We start from the raw sequence: 7,776 nt of genomic DNA on the forward strand, positions 1-7,776 counted from the left end.
GGTGAGGGAAGCACCTGTTGCAGTATCTTCCAGACATATAAACATATACATTAAGCACTCATATTAAATGTATATCATTGGGCCAGAGTTATTAATTTATATGCAAACTGTTCAAAAGGCCTCTAAAGGAATCCCTACAACATAAAGCCCTAAACGATTCAGTACAGAATCCTAAGTCAGATGCACACAACACAGATGTGGATACATCACTGATCTTCATCTACTACCTCCCGAATTACTCTGGTCCCCAAGCTTGAGTGAATCTGTCACACCCCTGGACTCATTTAGTGTGTTTTTGCCCCTGTGACCCAGTTTCTGTCTCCCCGTGTTTGGTTGATTAGTTCCCAGGTGTTGTCTAGTTTCAAGGTTACAAGTTACATACGTGTGTATCCTCCTGTTTCCCAGTGTTGGCTTTACCCCTGTGTTGGATTTACCTCTGTGTTGGATTAAAAATACTCTCTCTCTTGATTTATTCCTCGACTGCCGTGTTGCCTTACGGTGCAGTGTAGCGTGACAGTAAGACCCGACACAAAAGTTTTAAATAACGTTTTGTCTATCCTCCATTTTGTTTTCCTTTCCGGTTTTCCTTCCGAAGGTCCCTTTTTGTTTCCTTGTTAGTAGTTTGTCCATGCAATCCCCTCTTCACCTCGAATTCCACGCTCCTTCCTGCTGGAGCAGAAAGTGACCATCTCTCGAGGACTAGAGCAGAGGCGTTCCTGTTGCTAGCCATCTCACCACCATACCCGTCGGAAGAATGGTCCCTCGGAGGAATTCGGACGCCTTTGTCCGAGGTGGCCTCTGGCGGAGACACGGGTCGCCGTTTAACCCACTGCCCCTGTGGAGGATCTCACCAAGATCTACTTCTGACCCAGAGCCCAGTCCACCATACTCCCCACAGTTATGGAGCATAAGCCCAAGCCCACCAATGCTGGAGAGCCAGAGCGCAACCCGTCAGACCACGGTGGGAGAGCCGGCGACAGTGCCCCACCACGAGGGAGCAAAGATGTGGATGGTCGTGAGTGTGGAGTTGGAGCTTCCGTCCCGCTGCACAGCAGCTGAGGGTGAGCCAAAAATATGGAGCGCCAAAAGGGGGCCAAAATGAGGAGGTGGAATTTTATAGACTGGGACTCTAACTGGACGATGACCTGCCCCTCTCCTCTACTCCGACGTTCTTGCTGGTCCCATCCTGCCCTCCTTCATTCCGTGGTTTCCTCGCCCAAGCACTGAGGGGGCTTCCGAATTCTCCAGTGCCTGTATACAGTTAGGCCCAGGGGGGCAAGGGCTTCCTGTTTTTTTTTTTTTTTTTTTGTTTTTTTTTTCCCCACCAGTTAAGCCCAGGAAGGTCCTGTTCCCTAGTTAAACACAGGAAGGGCTCATGTCCCCAGTAAGACCAGGGCCTGGCTCCTGTTCCCCAGTTAAGCTAGGAGGGGCTCCTGAATCCCCAGTTAAGCACAGGAGGGGATCATGGTCCCACTTAAGTCCCGTGTCTTCGGGTCCAGACCCAGACTCACTCCAGTGTCAGCTCCAGCACATAGCTCGACTCAGTGTTGGCTCCAGCCCCAGACTCGATCCAGTGCCGGCTCCTAAGAAGGTGTTCCTCTAGTGCCGGCTCCTAGATGTGTCCTCTGTTACGCTTCCTCCAAAATTCATCCCCTCCCTCCCACTTCTGCCTCCTCCACCGCTGTCATCTGGCAGCCCCTCTGCTCGCCCTCAGCCCACCATCATTGCAGTGCGAGCCCAGGGATTGCCATCCTCAAGCGTAAGCGTGGCTGGAGCTCCCTCACCTCCACCTTCAGCCTTCCTCAGCCTGGACTCAATCTCGGCCCATCTGACCCATCGGCTCCACTTATGGCTCCTAGCTCCTCTCCAACTCTCTCCGCCGTGGCCTGGCAGGGTCCACTCTGATCCGCCTGGCTCCTAAACGTGCCTCCAGCTCCGCCTTGGTTCTGGCGTCGACCATCCCATGCCTCGGCTTCAACTTGTCCCTCTGTGCTTCTCGTCAGGCTCCTTCATCCCCTCGGCTCCACCTCAGTCCTCTCTGCAGCTCAGTAGCTCCACGTTGCGGCCTTCCAGATCCACATCTGCGCCAGAGCCATCAGTTACGCCTGGGACCTCCGAATCCTCCCCGTCACCCTGGCTTCTTCGGCTCTCCTCAACCTTTCTGCTCCACCTTGGGCTGTTATGGCTGTGGCCAGGTCCCTCCTGTCTCCTCCATAGGCTCCTCCTCTTGTCATATCCAAATCCTGGCACCTTCCTCCATTGTCTCTGTCTGTTTGGACCCCTCCTGGTCCTCCAACGGAACCTCCTCCCAAGTTTCCCACCCACTCTCCCTCTGTTGTTTATATGGTGCGAGTAATGTCACAAACCCCTGGACTCATTTAGTGTGTTTTTGCCCCGTGATCTGGGGTTTCTGTCTCTGTGTTGGGTTTGATTAGTTCCCAGGTGTGTCCTAGTTTCTTCCCCATGTGTTCCATGTCCCTGTTAATTTAGTCATTACACTCACCTGTGGTTTCCCTAATTATCCTGTCTTTAAAGGTCCTAGTCTGTTCAGTCTGTGTTTTTCTCGGTCTACAAGTTACAGACATCACGACTGCAGGCTAAGAAGAAAGCTCAACCACACATAGTCCAGCGATACCAAGCATCTTCCTCACTAATTATGATCTCTGGCAAAGAAGATAGAGGACTTACTAACTTCAGATCATTTCAGCGAATGTTGCAACGTTATGGTTTTCACAGAAACTAGGCTTAATAGCACCATTCCAAATAGTGGGAGGCGCTAGAGGGGCGCAAATATCTACAGGGCATGACAGAACAATGTGGACTGTAATGATAAAAGCAAAGCTGGGGGTGTTTACCTCTATGTAAACAGATTCATGGTGCTCCGATGTTATTACTAAATCCCACTGTTCTATTGATATTGAAATACCTCTTTATCAAGGGCAGATGCACCTGGACAGAACCCAACACATATGTCAGGATTGCTATTCATTGATTTCAGTAAACGAGCCTTCAATACTAATCATCCTTGAGCCTACTAATTTTTGCTCAAAATGATGTGCAAAATCATCCCTTGCTTTTATCACTCACAGAAAACAATAGATTAATTCAAAAATTTCTACATCATTTTTGTTTCAAAAAGGGCATATGCGAGTAGGCGTCAACTATCATGTGGAAACAGCTGGCAGAAGCGCCTGACCTGGGCTTAAGCAGAAGCAGCACTGGACTGTTGCTCAGTGGTCCAAAGTACTTTTGGGATGAAAGCAAATTTTGCATGTCATTGAGGAAATCAAGGTGCCAGAGTCTGGAGGAAGACTGGGGGAGAAGGAAATGCCAAAATGCCTGAAGTCCAGTGTCAAGTACCCACAGTCAGTGATGGTCTGGGGTGCCATGTCAGCTGCTGGTGTTGGTCCACTGTGTTTTATCAAGGGCAGGGGCCAATGCAGCTAGCTATCAGGAGATTTTGGGCACTTCATGCTTCCATCTGCTGAAAAATCTTTATGGAGATGAAGATTTCGTTTTTTAGCACGACCTGGCACCTGCTCACAGTGCCAAACCACTGGTAAATGGTTTACTGACCATGGTATTACTGTGCTCAATTGGCCTGCCAACTCTCCTGACCTGAACCCCATAGAGAGATCTGTGGGATATTGTGAAGATAAAGTTGAGAGGCGCAAGACCCAACACTCTGGATGAGCTTAAGGCCGCTATCGAAGCATCCTGGGCCTCGGATGAAATATGCTAAATTTTTGAGATAGGAATTTTGGGTTTTCATGAGCTGTATGCCAAAATCATCAGTATTAAAACAATAAAAGACCTGAAATATTTCAGTTGGTGTGCAATGAATCTAAAATATATGAAAGTTTAATTTTTATCATTACATTATGGAAAATATCGAACTTTTTCACAATATGCTAATTTTTTGAGAAGGACCTGTATATATACTGACTCCCAGCTTTTTGGTATTTATAGTGTATATTGTTGAGTAAGACTGCGAGTAATGATGCTGAAAATATAGCTTTGATCACTAGGAATAAATTTAATTTTAAATATTATTCAAATAGAAAGCAGTTATTTTAAATAGTAAAAATATTTCACAATATTACTGCTTTAGCAAATGCAACTTGGATCAAATAAATGCAGGCTCATGTGTCATGTTGAAATATATAAATGAACATCACATACCTGGCATTTCCAAAATGTATATTGTTTATGTGCTCTGAAGTACATACTTTTTGAAGAGACTTTGAAGAGATGGGAGTGTGTGCCTCGCTTGGTCTTAGCTGTATTCCAGGTTCCTGAGTGGCTGCTTATTTGCATTGGCTATTCGCTTTGCAACAGGTTATTATTTATCTGAAATAAAAAAGTAAGCATGCTGTTTACGTGAAATAAACTGCATTATTAACATTATCATTGATGGTCACTGATACTATTAGTAATTTATAAGGAAAAAAAAAGAACACAATTACACATAGAACATTTATTGTCAGTGATATTTGCAGCTTACTTGATACACTTTTTTTTATTTTTTTTTTTTTTTTTTTTTTTTTACCTCAGACAATTGCAAACACCAATGACGGGGTATAACAAATTAAAAATATTTACACCAGAGCTGTCTATGTTATAGAACATAAAAAATAAAAAATAATAAAAAAAACATCCTGGCATTGTGAAACATTGAGATGATGTAAATGAAACTTTATTTCATAATGTTTCACTTGATTATACATTTAGTCAGGAAAGTCTAACTAGTAAAATGTGTACAAGTTATATGAAAACTAATACAAGTAGATTAATAATAAAAATACTTACTCATGTTTATCTCTGCTGGGTCAAGCCGCTTCGTTCTTCTTTCTGAGGTAATACACATCTTATTCCTCTCAGCGGTCTTATTGAGGTGAATTATGTCTTATTCCTCTGAGCACGAAGCGAACAGTAACATTAAAAAGCGTGAAGTACGGTCTCGCTGCTTTGTTTGCTCTGATGAGGGCGGTTACCAGCCGCCCAGATTATAATCTCAATAAGCACTTGGCGCGTGGGGGATGGTCGCATTAGATATAATGAAGGGAGGCGTGAAAGACGGACATTGCGTTGTTTTCATATGGATTACTTTATCACAGAATATTTGTTTTTGGTAGCACTTAGTTTAAAAGTAGACATGTCAAGCTTTCTATAGATATATCTCTCATGTCTCTGTGTTGAGTATTCACTGAGTTACAATTCATTTTAATGACGTGTTTCTAAATAAAGATCACTGCAGACCAAGGCTGCAGACCTGCGCACTCTGTTTGTTTTCTTTATTTTATAAATGCACAAAGTTTTGTTGTTATCATGTATGTATACAAATAAAAGTAGACCCTTATACAGATTCGTTTGATGTATTCCTTTTATCGAGTACGATCAAAACTGAAAGTGTAATTTAAGTTCTTTTCGGTCTTATCATGAGAATTTGCCTCAAAACACGTATCCAGCGTTAAGCCGAACTGAAGAAGGTTAAACTGTAATGCATTGACTGGCGCTAAGCGTATGCTTTCAGGGGGTATGGCTGTCGAAGGAAAGGTCATACTGTCTAGACAGGGCATCTGCTTTGGTGTTCTTACTGCCAGGGCGTGATAGGTCACTGTGAACTGGAATTGGGTGAAAAAAGAGAGACCAGCGAGCTTGGCGTGGGTTGAGTCTTTTTGGCACCTTTGATATATTCAGGTTCTTGTGGTCAGTAAATCAAATCACCTGGAAGGGATGGACTGCTCCCTCAAGCCAGTTTCTACATTGTTCTATGGCTGCTTTCATGGACAGGAGTTCTTTGTTTCCGACATTATAGTTTCTCTCTGCTGCTGTTAATTTTCTAGAGAAGAATGCACAGGGATACAATTTACCAGGTTGGCCATGCGTTGTGAGAGCACGGCCCTGATTCCAGAGTCAGAAGTATCCACCTCCACTATGAACGGAAGATCGAGGTGAGAGCGCGTTTGAGGATGGGGGCCGTGGTAAACCTGGCCTTCAGAGTATTGAATGCTTGGTGCTCCTCATTCCACTTAAGTTTTCAAAGGGTTTGCCTTTTAATAGAGATGTCAAGGGTAAAGCAATCATACTGTAATTTCTGATAAATCGCCTGTAGAAATTATAACAAACCCCAGAAATCTTTGAAGCTTTTTTGATAGTAGATGGCTGTGGCCATTCTGTTACTACTTGACCTTGGTTTCATCTATCTTGACACCCTGATGACTAAGATAACCAAGAAATGAAGTCTGTCTGACGTGAAACTCGCACTTCTCTGCCTTAACATACAATTGATTCTTTAGTAGTCGAGTGAGAACGGTCCTGACATGGTTAATATGTTCCTCTTCAGACTTCGAGTAGATCAAGATGTCATCAATGTAGGCTATGACGTACTGGTTTAGGAGGTCTCGGAAAATCTCATTAATGAATGATTGGAAGACTGCTGGGCGTTACAGCAAGTCCATATGGCATGACCTGATGTTAAAGTAGTGCCCCCCCTAGGGGTGAGGAAGGCAGTTTTCCATTAGTCACCCTCTTTTATTCGGATCAGGTTATATGCACTCTGTAGGTCGAATTTGGTGTATATAGTGGCCTCCGGAGTTGTTTTGAGGGTTAGGAAGGAACCAGTGGCAGGGGTTTCTGGATTTTCACGGTGACATTATTAAGTCCTCTATAGTCAATACATGGCCTCAGTCGTCCATGCTTTTTCATGAACCATGAACTCAAGGCTTCCTCGATATACTCCTCCATGGCTTTGGGTCTCAGTTCTGGATAATGGGTAAATTCTACTTTTAGTAGGCATAGCATTGGAGAAGTAACTCAAATAGAACCAGTCCCAGAGGCGGTGAGGTGGTAATTGTGTAGCCTTAGTTTACTGAAGACTTCTGCCAAAGTCATCATAATATGGAGGAATACTAACTGGCTTGGTACTTGTGGGACTTTCTATGCTAGTCGTATAACATTGTTGGGGAACTGGGGAAAAACAGTGACTCTCACAGAAAGTCGACCACTTGAGGTCAACTCACCCTGATGCCAGAAATTACGGGGTTGTGAACTGAGACAGCCATGGAAAAAATCCTAAGATGACTTTGTGCTTGGGAGAGTCGATGACATAGAGAGATATGGATTCCTGGGTAGAAACAAACCAACTTGAAGGGTTCAATGACTTGTCTGTAGAACTGTTATTCCATTACCAACATGCAAGTGTCGTTGATGGCTTTAATTTATAAAGGTGGATTGCATGGTTGAGTGGGTATGTTATATTTCTTGATGATATCTTTATGGATGAGGGTTTAATCTCGGCTCCAGAGTCAATCATGGCTGTGCTTGACGATGGACATTGGTGACCTGGTTCACCGCCAGCGAGTAGAAACAAGACAAAATTGGCGTCGTCTTATCTCTTTCACCCTCGGTGAGTTTGGGAAACCCACTTGCATTGGCTCCTCATTGAAACTTGGGTAGGGCTTGAGTAACACTGATGTACAGGCTGAAACTCTGTCTATGCCTTCTTCGTGGGGTTTTCTCATGGATTATCGATCTTAGCGTGAGGGTGACAAAGTCAGAAAACGATAACTTTCTTTCCATACCAATTCCTCCATGACGGTTACTGTACTGGTGCAGGCATCAGGTTATTTAGGTACACGTTGTTAAGTTCAATTAGTCAATGTAGTTTAGTACATTGAGGATAGTTTAGATCATTTTGGACATCGTTGTTGCATGTTGATTCGTCAATCAAATTTGTGGTTAACTTTGTTTGGTTCTTCTAGGTTGTCTTAATTT

The sequence above is a fragment of the Cyprinus carpio genome, chromosome B21 (assembly GCF_018340385.1).
Source record: "Cyprinus carpio isolate SPL01 chromosome B21, ASM1834038v1, whole genome shotgun sequence".
NCBI classification, from domain to species: domain Eukaryota; kingdom Metazoa; phylum Chordata; class Actinopteri; order Cypriniformes; family Cyprinidae; genus Cyprinus; species Cyprinus carpio.